We start from the raw sequence: 14758 nt of genomic DNA, 5'->3' as shown, positions 1-14758 counted from the left end.
GCCGGTCAGTGGCATGATTGAATGTTCAGCCCAATAGGTTAACACACTCACCCCATCTAACCACATAAACTTAATAACAATTTGACCCGGGTCACACAAGGTGCTGACCTATAATCCTGCTATAAGAAAATTCTACAACACTTGTCACTTTAGTAAGCCATAAACAGCTTACTTGATATCACTGGGATGTAACCAGAATGAATATATGAATATTTTCTTGTACGGAACGCTGAAAGTAACAGTTTATAAGCATATCACATATTCAGACCTGGTTTTAATCTAAAAGCTTTTACATACATATGAATTCTTATGAGATACATTCAGTCTAATCTAGTATAATCTCTTACCAATGAATGTCATTGAAAAAAATTAAATATCTTATCATCTTTGATAATCGTAAAACTGGCTGCCTTTTTATAAAGGGATTTTATCAAATGTTAGAGTGCTCAGTGTGTTAATTATGGGTTTTAGATAGATGTGCGTAGAGATCCCTCCAGTAGGTCCTCCCCGACTCCTGTGGTGGCTGTAAGCAATGGCCTCTAGGCAGTGTCTGTCACAACCTGTAATGAATGGCTAAAGCCACCACCCTTCTCGGTCTATTTGTCTATAGTCAATTATTGCCTCAATTAAATGGCTTGTAGAGTGAGATAGGTTTGAGTGTCTCCCCAATGAGATGATATGTTTGTGTGTGAGTTCAATTTCTCATGACATTGTCTCATATGGCACAGCACTGGGAGTCTATGCAAATGCTATGTTAAATGTTGTGTACATATGTGCTGCTTCAGTGTGTTTTATCCACATTGTCTGTGCAAGTATCCAGATGTTTTGGATCCCATGTGCTGCTTAAGTCCTGTACTATAACTCGATGCAAACACCATGACCTTACATAGTTTCTCAAACGTACTCTAAATTTATTTGTCTTTGGATCTCTCTGAAAAAAAGTGGGGTGGTGGGGTAGCCCAGTGGTTAAAGCGTTTGCTTGTCACACTGAAGACCTGGGTTCAATTTCCCACATGGCACAGTATGTGAAGCCTATTTCTGGCGTCCCCCACCGAGATAATGCTGGAATATTGCTAAAAGTGGCGTAAAACCAAAGTCACTCACTTACTCACTGAAAAAGTTCTTGGTTCATTTCATGATCCCATCCAGACATTGAAATAATTTGTTCATAAAATATATCAAACTTTACTTGTATGGAATTTTTTTGAGCTTTCTGGACTTGTACAGAAGAAAGAATTATTTCAGTGAAATATTTGTGTTTGATAGTGAGATCTGTCTTGTAAGTCTCTGTGGACACCTCTCAAGGGGCAACCAGGATCTGTTATGATCACATCAAACACTACGATGTCATGATGTTTGTGCTAGTCGGCCAAGGGAGAACAAGTATTAGTTGCAGACCATTGTTTGTTTGTTTGTTTGTATTTTAGCACTCTCGACAATATTCCAGCTGCATTATTGTGATCTGTAAATAATCAAGTTTGGACCAGACAATCTAGTGACTGACATCATGAGCATTGTTCCACTCATTTGGGATACAGAATGACATGCACCAACCAAGCCACTGACTCTGATCCATACATTTGTTTATTACAACAAGCATAGGTTGCTGGGAATCGATATTCTTATCTGGAATTCCCACAGGGAGACAAGGGGCGGTCGGGTAGTCTAGTGGTTAAAGCGTTTGCTCATCACCCCGAAGACCCAGGTTTGATTCCCAACATGGATCCAATGTGTGAAGCCCATTTCTAGTGTCCCCCACTGTGATATTGCTGGATATTGCACTCACTCACTCACTCACTCACAGGGAGACAAGCACAGGTTTAGGGGGATGCACGCATTCACTATGTGCCTATCAACCTGTGGTTTGTCTGCACCAGACCTGCTTATAACAATGCAGGCTACATACATAGCTGCTACTTATAACAACATGTCATGCATATATTCCTCTCATCACTTGGTTCTTGTCACTCCAACTTGATAACGGTGTAAGAATCTACAAGTCGCTATATGCAGTAAATAAGCTGTTATCCATAAAGTTTTACGTTTTCTTCTGTTAATGCAGGTTACATGACCAAACGGTTGTGACAATAGCATGAAATCCCTTTCATTTGCTCAGTCAGTCACTGTCTTCCTGTTTTCAGACCCAATGAAAAGTTTCCAGAAGTTTTTCACTTTTAGATTGAGTTACACATCTGTGAATTTTCTTTCCTCTGTTTAGATTCAGTTATCCCTGTCAGGTCCTGTCTTTGATTGTTATCCTTGCACGAGTTGAACTTTGAAATTTGAAATGTCTGAAAGTTTAAGTGATTGATAATTTTTTCCTTACATACATATTGGTTTTCAGTATCTTTTGGGTTGAAAGGATTTATAAAGAGTATTTGGTATAAATTGTGTCTGTCCAGTCATGAAATGCAGGTGAAGTCTTCTGGAAAGGCAAAGATGAAAGGCTTACATTGGAGCCAACCATGTTGATCTCCTGATTCTCCCCTTCTAATTCTGACACTGCAACTGTTTGGTGTGGTAAGGCTAACCACTGGGGACACACTGGCAAGAGGTATTCCAAGTGATCTTTAGAATTGAGACATTCTATATGTTGGGATACTCATTGGTTCTGAAAGAATTTTGGAATATTATACTGGATATCAGCCTGAATGATTTGAAGAATTACAAGAAGAAACCTGTCTTGATATTGTACATTAAACCTTAGAGTCAGGATCGTTGGTAAAGTCTTCAAAATGATCATGCCTTGATAACGCATTGTCGTTGGAAACTTTCATCAGGTATCAGAGAGACTTCCTTGAAGTTTGATAAGTTGTTTATCACAATCAGACAATGTTTTTAAGGAATGTTGTCATTTTAGTGAACAAAACAGTAATTAAAGATGATTTGCATATGATAGTTGTTTTGTTGTTAAACATTATTCCAGCTGTTTGACAATGGCCTGTAAGTAATAAAGCCTGGACCAAACAAACCAGTGATCGATATTGTGAGCTGTAGTGGTTGCAATGATTACATGCTCTGAACCAAGTCACTGAACCTGGCCACCCAATCCTCTTATGACCAGCGTTGGTTGCTAGAGACCAATTCTAACCCAGAATTCTCAAGAAACTAGCAAAAGAAATATGTACTACATTACATTTCACTTTGAAAAACATCTTAATATGATTTAAAGTTTTGGCCAGAACTCTCCTACGAATCATATGAAGAATTGATAACTCACATCAGGAATGTGAAAAATATTTTTTCAAGGGATTTTTTTATACTTGTTAAAATCTGTGAGATATATGACCTCTAAAAGTTCAAATGAGGCAGTTGTACAGGTGTGTGGAGATACTTGAAGTTTGTGAAGATGAGAGTCTTAAGAGATGTGATCCTCACTCAGAACACTCCACTGCCACTGACTCCAAACGCAGCAGGTCTGTGAGGAGATCCAGTAATGGTCAATGAACCAATACTGCAGCATTTTAAGGGGGAAGAGAAGCAACAAGTGTGGGAAGTGGAAATTTGTGATCAATTTGCCGATGTTGTTAATTAACTGTAGCTGATCATGCTGATGTGAGTGTGATGAAGCCACTGACTTGATTTGTGCTGCACCGTGTCACTTAGTTCAGGGAGATCAATATGTCATATTTGACAGTAAAGATGCAATCCTTGTCAGCAGTTAGCATCCTAGAGAAGTGGAGATGCCCTATTTTAGAGGTGTGATAATTTCAGCAGAGTGCAAATATAATATTCAGCAGCATTTACAGTAAGTATTTGTGTTAATTATCATATATTTTTTTTCAGTCCCTCTGAAGTTAATTCCTTGGCCGTTGGAATATGTAACATATCTTTCACTCTTCAACCAACTGCTCCATTGGGGGGATTCAGGAGAAATAACAGTGACCAAAGAGATATAAATGTGTCTCTGTATGTCATCATACTCTAAAGACACTGATTGTTGTCATGCTATCAACCACATGGTGCCAAGCCCAGACTCTGTTCCACATGGTGCCACATCCAGACTCTGTACCACATGGTGCCACACCCAGACTCTGTTCCACATGGTGCCACACCCAGACTCTGTACCACATGGTGCCAAGCCCAGACTCTAAAGACACTGATTGTTGCCCATGCTATCTACCACATGGTACCACACCCAGACTCTGTACCACATGGTGCCAAGCCCAGACTCTAAAGACACTGATTGTTGTCCATGCTATCAACCACATGGTGCCAAGCCCAGACTCTAAAGACACTGATTGTTGTCCATGCTATATACCACATGGTGCCAAGCCCAGACTCTGAAGACACTGATTGTTGCCCATGCTATCTACCACATGGTGCCAAGCCCAGACTCTAAAGACACTGATTGTTGCCCATGCTATCTACCACATGGTGCCAAGCACAGACTCTGAAGACACTGATTGTTGTCATGCTATAAATACCATATGGTGCCAAGCCCAGACTCTGTACCAAATGGTGCCAAGCCCAGACTCTTGTTCCACATGGTGCCACACCCAGACTCTGTACCACATGATGCCACACCCAGACTTTGTTCCACATGGTGCCACACCCAGACTCTGTACCACATGGTGCCAAGCCCAGACTCTAAAGACACTGATTGTTGCCCATGCTATCTACCACATGGTGCCAAGCCCAGACTCTAAAGACACTGATTGTTGTCTATGCTATATACTACATGGTGCCAAGCGCAGACTCTGTACCACATGGTGCCAAGCCCAGACTCTAAAGACACTGATTGTTGCCCATGCTATCTACCACATGGTGCCAAGCCCAGATTCTGAAGACACTGATTGTTGCCCATGCTATCTACCACATGGTGCCAAGCCCAGACTCTGTTCCACATGGTGCCACACCCAGACTCTGTACCACATGGTGCCAAGCCCAGACTCTAAAGACACTGATTGTTGCCCATGCTATCTACCACATGGTGCCAAGCCCAGACTCTAAAGACACTGATTGTTGTCTATGCTATATACTACGTGGTGCCAAGCCCAGACTCTGTACCACATGGTGCCAAGCCCAGACTCTAAAGACACTGATTGTTGCCCATGCTATCTACCACATGGTGCCAAGCCCAGATTCTGAAGACACTGATTGTTGCCCATGCTATCTACCACATGGTGCCAAGCCCAGACTCTGTTCCACATGGTGCCACACCCAGACTCTGTACCACATGGTGCCAAGCCCAGACTCTAAAGACACTGATTGTTGCCCATGCTATCTACCACATGGTGCCAAGCCCAGACTCTAAAGACACTGATTGTTGTCTATGCTATATACTACATGGTGCCAAGCCCAGACTCTGTACCACATGGTGCCAAGCCCAGACTCTAAAGACACTGATTGTTGTCTATGCTATATACTACATGGTGCCAAGCGCAGACTCTGTACCACATGGTGCCAAGCCCAGACTCTAAAGACACTGATTGTTGCCCACGCTATCTACCACATGGTGCCAAGCCCAGACTCTGAAGACACTGATTGTTGCCCATGCTATCTACCACATGGTGCCACACCAAGACTCTGTTCCACATGGTGCCATGCCCAGACTCTGAAGACACTGATTCTTACCCATGCTATCTACCACATGGTGCCAAGCCCAGACCCTGAAGACACTGATTGTTGCCCATGCTATCTACCACATGGTGCCAAGCCAAGACTCTGAAGACACTGATTGTTGCCCATGCTATCTACCACATGGTGCCAAGCCAAGACTCTGAAGACACTGATTGTTGCCCATGCTATATACCACATGGTGCCACACCCAGACTCTGAAGACACTGCTTGTTGTCCATGCTATCTACCACATGGTGCCAAGCCCAGACCCTGCCGCCATGTGATAAAGCAGAAAGTTTGCTTGAACATTCACTCACTTGTTCTGCTGCCATTGTATCTCTCTGGAGGATGTGTTGATATGAGTGCATGTTGAGTTGTGCACATCTACAACATTAGTTTTCAATTCAATTACCCAGTTGTAAGTTCACAATGTTCTGGAATAATCAGAAACATTGTGGTCATGCAAGAATAACCATGCTAAGCATTGAAGTCTCAAGAGGATGATTTTGAATAGGTTTCCTCTGCTTTTGTTGGTAACATGTACAGGGTCAAAATGTGAGTGTGCTGACAGTGTTTGCTGAAGTGGTCTTCTGGAAACTTCATGAGTATTGATTTTTTATATTTGTGAACAGCATAACCTTTGAAATAATAAGATTCATGATTTTATGAACTGATATTTATTTCACGAATGAATGTTAATTGTGCTGTGTGTGATTAAAACACAATTATGGTTTACCACTTTAAAGGGAGATTGTCTGTTAGATTGTGAGGAACAGAAGCACCATGTTTGGCACAGAAGCACCATGTTTGGCACAGAAGAACCATGTTTGGCACAGAAGCACCATGTTTGGCACAGAAGAACCATGTTTGGCACAGAAGCACCATGTTTGGCACAGAAGAACCATGTTTGGCACAGAAGCACCATGTTTGGCACAGAAGAACCATGTTTGGCACAGAAGCACCATGTTTGGCACAGAAGCACCATGTTTGGCACAGAAGAACCATGTTTGGCACAGAAGAACCATGTTTGGCACAGAAGAACCATGTTTGGCACAGAAGAACCATGTTTGGCACAGAAGCACCATGTTTGGCACAGAAGAACCATGTTTGGCACAGAAGAACCATGTTTGGCACAGAAGCACCATGTTTGGCACAGAAGAACCATGTTTGGCACAGAAGCACCATGTTTGGCACAGAAGAACCATGTTTGGCTCAGAAGAACCATGTTTGGCATGTGGTCCTGTGTCCAGCGTGCTGGTCACAAAAAAATCCAAGTTAAGCAACATCAGTCGCGGAGTGTAGTCGGATGGTGACGTGTTCGGCAGCTTGGCTCCAGAGAGTTTCTAGGGCTTTAGTCCTGCCCCACACATAAGCACATTAAGCACATGTGGTGTGTCCATGGGCAAGTGACTTTGTTTGAAATGTGCCTGTGTCCACCCTTTGAAAGATGTACTTCTGGGAGGAGTACAGGGTTTCGGTGCTGCCCCACACTGAAGCACTAAACGGACATTTAGTCACAGAAATAAAGTTCTTTTTGTTAAAATCTACATCTACTAAATATAAAAGAAAATCCAAATGGAGCGCAGAACAAATACTTATTTCAGAGCTGAGGCAATCTACACTTGCCAAATCATTTATGACTTGAGTGTCACTCCTGTTTTAATCTATTGAGAGACAGGCTAACTGAAGCACATGTAGCTCATGGTGTTTAAATTAAAAAATTCAGTAAAGAGGGTTTGGGTGATCCTGGCACAGTCAGGCTTGTTAGGCTCATCATCAACTCAGGGCCCTTGTCCCCTCTACACGCAGCCCAGACAGCGAATGGGACTTCTCCCTGGAAGCGCTGCCTAGTCAAACCCACCCAGGACTTTTCGGAGAATGTGAAGACTCCCCAACACTGCAGCCTTCAGCATTACCCAGATTGTCAGAAGGGCTGTATTCCTGGTAGCAAACCCAGGTACTCTCCCAATGTCAGTCAACAGATTGGGAGTACCAAACCTAAGGCACCGAGAACAATAGGGAGTCGAACAACTTGGGACTTGGGATGCAAGCGTGACATTTCGAAAGCGAGGTCGGCATATATGATAATTATTATTATGATTATTATCATTTATTATGATTATTATCATTATTATTTTTGTTGTTGTTGTTACTTAATATGTAAATGTAATGATGTAAGTCATCTGAAAGTTGTATGTGAGGTAAAAATGTTATATTCCTGAAAGCTGATCAAGGACATGATTTTGTAAGAAATTATTGTCAAGATGATCCAGATTTCAACATGTGTTTTCCATGTTAAACATGGCAGGTTGTATTTGTCTGTACTGACTTTTTCGTTTCATCCAAAAATATTTTTACATATTTTTCAGTTTTGATTATTTATTTTACTGACGGAACATCAATTCTATTCCTGTTTTGTGTTATTATATTTAACCTCCACTTCATCACTGATCTGGGGGCATGGATGACCCTGTAATCTGAAGGGCTGCAGTTTGCTGTGACATCCCCCAGGCGTGCCGGCTAGCACCTTCTGGGTTCAAATTCCAGATTGCCTGCAATTATAATCCTGGGTTTGTCAGCGCCACACCCATGCTAGTCAGTTTCACCAAAGCAGTTACTGTCAAGGACCTGCATTATGTCAGGCGTTTCTCTACATTAATGTGACATGATACAATATGACTTCACTAACGTTCACTCACTCACAGACCTGCTCAAGTGAGTCACCTTTTTCACATCTCTTCTGAAACAACCCACTGAGACTGGGATGGAGCAGTATTGATAAATCAAAGATGAAATTTGGTAAAAACATGTTTCTAGAATTCAGATCCGAATCTGAACATGGCCACCACAGCAGCCATATTTGAAATAAACTTAGTCATTTTCAGGTTGTTATGCTGATGTCATAATTGTTTATGTGAATTGATTAATTCATTTAAAATTAGGATGAAGTTGCAGATCAAGAGATGAAACAACTGATAATAAAGTGCATGTGCACCAATACAGTTAATCCTGAAACGTCACTGGGCACATTGTCCTAATGAAAACTGTCAAGCTTCAATAAGCTTGCATCATTTGAAACGTTTCCAGTTGAAGCTAAGGCAGTTTTGATGGCATAAATAACCAACACAGTGTTTTTCTAAGAAAATGCCAATGGGATCAAATTCCAGAAAGACTACCAGGAATCTAAAATCAATTGAGATGTGATTAATCTAACTGGTCCATCTTCAAACTTTTGAACGCATCCAAATAAGTTATTTGGGGGCAGTTGGTGAAAACTTTATGACATTGGGTTGGTAATTATGCATCCTGTCTATGAAATGGAATTCAACTTTGTGTACAAAAAATATTTAATGATCCTCAACTCCAACATGTTTCAGATGTTCGAAGAATTGTGTGTCTCATGGCAACCATGGCAACCAGCAAGAGGGACATTGAAAATACCCACAAGACAGGCAGGTAGGAGTTGAAGGAGAAATTACTGAATGATAAAATTACTGTCTTCGTGTTCTTGAATAACCAAAATATGGAAGGTGTGAAATGTCTTCCACTACATGCATTTCAGCTAACATTCACATAGTTTTAGGGAAGGCAGACCTGACAATTTCAGGTTTGATAAGCCAAGAGAGTGGAAACAATATTGCAACACTGTAGCTTCCTCTTAATATCATACAGTACTGGAGCATTAAGTCTTAAAGGGACATGAAGCACGCTTGCCTTCCAGGTTAGCCTTGCGGTTACAGCGCTCAATCGTCACCCCGAATACACGGGTTCAACTCCCCCATGGGTACAGTGTGTGAGGGGTTGATGGGTTAGCCAAGTGGTTACAGCGTTCAATCATCACCCCGAAGACACGGGTTCAACTCCCCCATGGGTACAGTGTGTGAGGGGTGATGGGTTAGCCAAGTGGTTACAGCGTTCAATCATTACCCCGAAGACACGGGTTCAACTCCCCCATGGGTACAGTGTGTGAGGGGTTGATGGGTTAGCCAAGTGGTTACAGCGTTCAATCATCACCCCGAAGACACGGGTTCAACTCCCCCATGGGTACAGTGTGTGAGGGGTGATGGGTTAGCCAAGTGGTTACAGCGTTCAATCATTACCCCGAAGACACGGGTTCAACTCCCCCATGGGTACAGTGTGTGAGGGGTGATGGGTTAGCCTAGCGGTTACAGCATTCAGTCGTCACCCTGAATACACAGGTTCAACTCCATACATGGGTACAGTGTGTGAGGGGTGATGGGTTAGCCTAGCGGTTACAGCGTTCAGTCGTCACCCTGAATACACAGGTTCAACTCCCCACATGGGTACAATGTGTGAAGCCAATTTGTGTTCTCCTCAGTAATATTGCTAAAAGCAGCATAAAACCGAAACTCGCTCACTCAATTCCCTGATGTAGTACAATGTGTTAGGGTAGCTAGGGTAGCCTAGTGGGTCAAACAGTCGTTCGTCAGTCCAAATTCCTGGGTTCAATTTCCACATGGTCACAATATCTGATGCAAGTTCTTGGGATGACCCTTTTGTATGATTACTGTAAGGTATCGCAGAGCAACTCTTCCTTTGAAGATCCAGGTAAGAATTCGTCTTCAGCAACCTATGCATGTTTGTCGTTGGAGATGATTAAATGATCGGGTGGTCAGGCTCGCTGACTTGGTTGATGCATGTCATCCTCTCCCAATTGCGTAGATTGAATCATATGATGTCAATCACTTGATTGTCTGGTCCAGAGTCAATTATTTACATATTAATTGACCATTATCATACAGCTTGAGTATTGCTGAAGTGTAGTATTAAAAAACAAAAAAACACACTGTACACACACTCACTGCACCCATCTTGAACATGGCGTCAGGATGACAGAGGACCATTACACATTCAGTGGAAACCCAAACCTATTTATTGTCATTTGGCTTTATTGTTGTTGGCCGTGTCAAAGAAAATCAGCATACCAAAACGTTTTTTGACCTTTTTCAGTTAGGTGGGGCCATTAATCAGTAAGGAAGATTGTTAATTTGAATCAAACCACTTTATTTTGAGCGCATGTAATTGAAGTCGTATTTTTCTCAATGGTTAAAAAAAATAGGTATTGTCAGGTATTTGTTGATGGAAGCTGAGCACCAGCTGTGGGAAGGGAGAACTATTGATGTTGAACATTGCCACTGTAAACTGAGGCATGGCATTACCATCATGGATGTTGGCTAACCCTTTGTAATAAATGATGGTGCCTTTATAATTAAGTAGCTATCCGATCATGAATTTAACAAGCTGAATCAATTGTGGACATCTTCGTTCCCGACTCGCAAGATGCATGAAATATTCATTCATTGATTGGAATCAAAGAATAGGTGTAAACATGGTCTGGCATGCTCATTTGGAAAACATGTTTGTAAGTTTTTGGAATGTCTGCAGACTTATCACGACTTTCTCCAGAAGAGGAAGCTATTTTGGTAGCTCGGCATGCTTTCTATATTAACATTGAGCTTGTGCATCCGACTATTACCATGCAGCATTGGTAGCATGAGATGACACAAACAGGGCTGGCAAATTCCAGCCTTATTTTCTCTTCCTGCTTCACATACGCTTTCACTCTCTGTGACAGAAGAATGAAGATGCAACTTGTGCAGTATTTGTTGTGACAGATGCTATCTATTTTGGGCAAGGTAGAAATCTGGATTCCCCTGGCCCCCATCTTGTGTCTGGTGACCTCCATCTTGTGTCTGGTGTCCCCTTGACCTCCATCTTGTGTCTGGTGTCCCCTTGACCTCCATCTTGTGTCTGGTGTCCCCCTGACCCCCATCTTGTGTCTGGTGTCCCCCTGACCCCCATCTTGTGTCTGGTGTCCCCCTGACCCCCATCTTGTGTCTGGTGTCCCCCTGACCCCCTTCTTGTGTCTGGTGTCCCCTTGACCCCCATCTTGTGTCTGGTGTCCTCATGACCCCATCTTGTGTCTGGTGTCCCCCATATTGTGTCTGGTGTCCCCCTGACCCCCATCTTGTGTCTGGTGACCCCCTGACCCCCATCTTGTGTCTGGTGTCCCCCATATTGTGTCTGGTGTCCCCCTGACCCCCTTCTTGTGTCTGGTGTCCCCTTGACCCCCATCTTGTGTCTGGTGTCCTCATGACCCCATCTTGTGTCTGGTGTCCCCCATATTGTGTCTGGTGTCTTCCTGACCCCCATCTTGTGTCTGGTGACCCCCTGACCCCCATCTTGTGTCTGGTGTCCCCCTGACCCCCATCTTGTGTCTGGTGTCCTCCTAGCCCCCATCTTGTGTCTGATGTCCCCCTGACCCCCATCTTGTGTCTGGTGTCCTCCTAGCCCCCATCTTGTGTCTGGTGTCCCCATGGCCCCATCTCGTGTCTGGTGACCCCCATCTTGTGTCTGGTGTCCCCCTGACCCCCATCTTGTGTCTGGTGACACCTTGACCCCATGTTGTATATATATATATGTTGCTGACTGCTGTGAAGATTCGCGTTCATATGCTGTGTAAAGCATCATTGTAAAGATGTGATCATGTCCACTACAGCAGCCAAAAGTCATCGAGTTTAAGAAACATAAACCATACACCTTGTTGCAGATATGCCTCCATGGTGTAGTTTATCATGCTCTTACTATAACAGGTCAGGGCAAAACAATACGTCTTTACACTACACATGGGGATATTGAGATATTAAGACCTTGTGCTTTATTGGAGCTGTGTTTAAATGAAAACTGTAATGACGTAAATTGAAAATCCTCGAACATGGCCAACTGACGGGCTCTTCCATGTAAAGCGGGATAAAGTACAGTCAACACCTTTGATCTTTTAGCAAACTTCTAAGAAAGATGCATAATCCTAACGCCTCCGTGGTGCAGTTACTCTTGGAGAGCAGAGCGGAAGGTCTGACCACAATACCAAAACATGGTGCTGAGCATTAATGGCACCAAAACAAGGACTGGTCAGCTTGGAGTCAGTATAATGTGTCTAAGTGGGATACCATTTTTAAACTGGGGCATGGTATCTCAGTGCTATCTGTAGCACTATAAAACCATCATTAGTCCGGACTAGTACAAGCAGTCACACGCACAAGTGAAATAATCTTGAACAAGACGTTAAGTCCAATTTTTTGGCATATTGTTTACTTCTCCCCCTGAGCCAGATGGTAGACTAAATTGATACTTCAGGCTGGGTGTATGTTTCTGACCAATGGGTCCAATATGTCTTCGAACAACATCATTCTACCTTAAGGGTTTAAAAGAATTGTTTTAAACATGAAATATCTAACTTTTCTGTAACAATATAAGAAAAAACTCTGAATCATTTTCGGATGTTGCAAAAAATAGTTTTGGATGGCACCAGTATATATTCCTGACCAAAGGGGTAATATATTCTTCAAGCATCATAATTGTAACTTACGGGTTTTAAAAGGATTGTTTCAAAAATTTCTTTTCTTGATAAAAAAAATGGAAAATTTTCATGGATGATCCGAAGACTAGTCAAGTGATTGATCAAGTTTGTTGAAATCATCTTTGTCTATTTGCAAGTATTTTTTTTGTATACTGAGGCCAGGGTGATTGCAGCTCTGTGATGGATTACCCTATGTTACTGAGTGACAGTTGTCTGTAACAAAAAGAAAATAACACTAATGTAAAAAGTTCAAAAACATTTTTTTTAGTTTTTTATGTACCAGTAACTATGTACTTTACAGACATGCTGGCAGCATGTGTATATGCTTCTTCAACATTTCATGGACTATCGATGTCCTTGGGGGGAGAATTTGTCATTGTGAGAACTAATATATAATAGTATTCCTTGGCCCATTTGCGAAACCAAAACTGTTTCACTTCATATTTAAACACACTGACAATGTTAACAGAAGTAACATACTCGATATTGTGTTGATGTGTTAAACCTGTCAGACAAGGGATCGTTGGCCGGACAGAAATGTGCGGTGACCTTGGTGACCTTGGTGACCAGTTGTTGGTGCAGATGGTTGATATTATGGTTGCTAATATCTAAAAAAATATGTTTTTATGTATCAAAGTGCCAAAAAAGATGTCTGTAGTTAAAGTTTGTTTGTTTGTTTGTTGTTTAACGCCGCACTCAGCAATATTCCAGCTATATGACAGCGGTCTGTAAATAATCGAGTCTGGACCAGACAATCCAGTGATTGACATCATGAGCATCGATCCGCGCAGTTGGGATGGATGACATGCATCAACCAAGTCAGCAAGCCTGACCACCCGATCCCGTTAGTCGCCTTTTACGACAAGCATAGTCGCCTTTTACGGCAAGCATGGGTTGCTGAAGACCTATTCTACCCCGGAATCTTCACAGGTCCTGTAGTTAAAGACTTACAGTAAACTATGGATATAACGAACTGAAAGGGACCATTAATTTTAGTTTGTTATATCTGTCCTTCGTTACACGCAATTTCACCATGAGATATCTTTTATGAAGTCATGGTACTCAATAAATAACAGGAGTGTGCACTGTACATGTGCAGCATATATCCGCTTCAATCACTGTGTTACTATTGTTAATTGAGGGTGTAATTTGAGGACAAGGTGTTAGTACTTAAGAGTAAATCAATTGCCTTCAATTGTTTACTGATGCTTTGAACAGCCTCGCTTGGCCACGGATGTTTTGATAGGTAGATTGGTGACACGTGAGGAGCTCAGCTCTGGGACTAGAAGTTTGTTATACACTTAAACATTATCGTTGACAGGGTAAACACGGGACCACAAGGTGAGTTCGCGATATCCGTTATTTCCTTATGAGCGTGTTCGTTACATCCAACAACTTTATGTGATAAAATATATGGCAAATGGCCAGGAGTAAGTGAGTGAGTATGGTTTTACGCCGCTTTTAGCAATATTCCAGCAATATCAGGGCGGGGGACACCGGAAATGGGCTTCACACATTGTACCCATGTCGGGAATCGAACCCGGGTCTTCGGCGTGACGAGCGAACGCTTTAACCACTAGGCTACCCGACCGCCCCCAAATGGCCAGGAGCAAATGAACTGTTTGTTGTATCTGTCAGTTTGTTATGAGTGTGTTGATTGTAAATATAGTTTACTGTAATTTATAGCATTGATGTTTGGGGATTCTGAACCAGAATAGTACCTTAACATCGGCTAGCTCTAGGAGCTGGGGGGCGGTCGGGGAGCCTAGTGGTTAAAGCGATCGCTCGTCACGCCGAAGACCAGGGTTCGATTCC

At 42.5% G+C, this 14758-nt stretch overlaps 1 protein-coding gene across 3 annotated transcripts in view; it reads left to right on the top strand.

The window, feature by feature from the left end:
* LOC124143006 (thrombospondin type-1 domain-containing protein 7A-like) overlaps window positions 1-14758 on the top strand; it is a 428609-nt gene that overhangs the window by 59320 nt on the left and 354531 nt on the right. For all 3 annotated transcript variants that reach the window (XM_048382587.1, XM_048382586.1, XM_048382583.1), the window contains exon 2: window positions 8940-9018. The gene's annotated coding sequence lies outside the window, so the exon portion shown is untranslated. The remainder of the gene's footprint in view (window positions 1-8939; window positions 9019-14758) is intronic.

This window comes from Haliotis rufescens, unplaced genomic scaffold (genome assembly GCF_023055435.1).
Source record: "Haliotis rufescens isolate VD_foot unplaced genomic scaffold, xgHalRufe1.0.p SCAF_4, whole genome shotgun sequence".
In the NCBI taxonomy this organism is placed as follows: Eukaryota; Metazoa; Mollusca; class Gastropoda; order Lepetellida; family Haliotidae; genus Haliotis; species Haliotis rufescens.
This window is presented reverse-complemented; position numbering and strand designations above follow the sequence as displayed.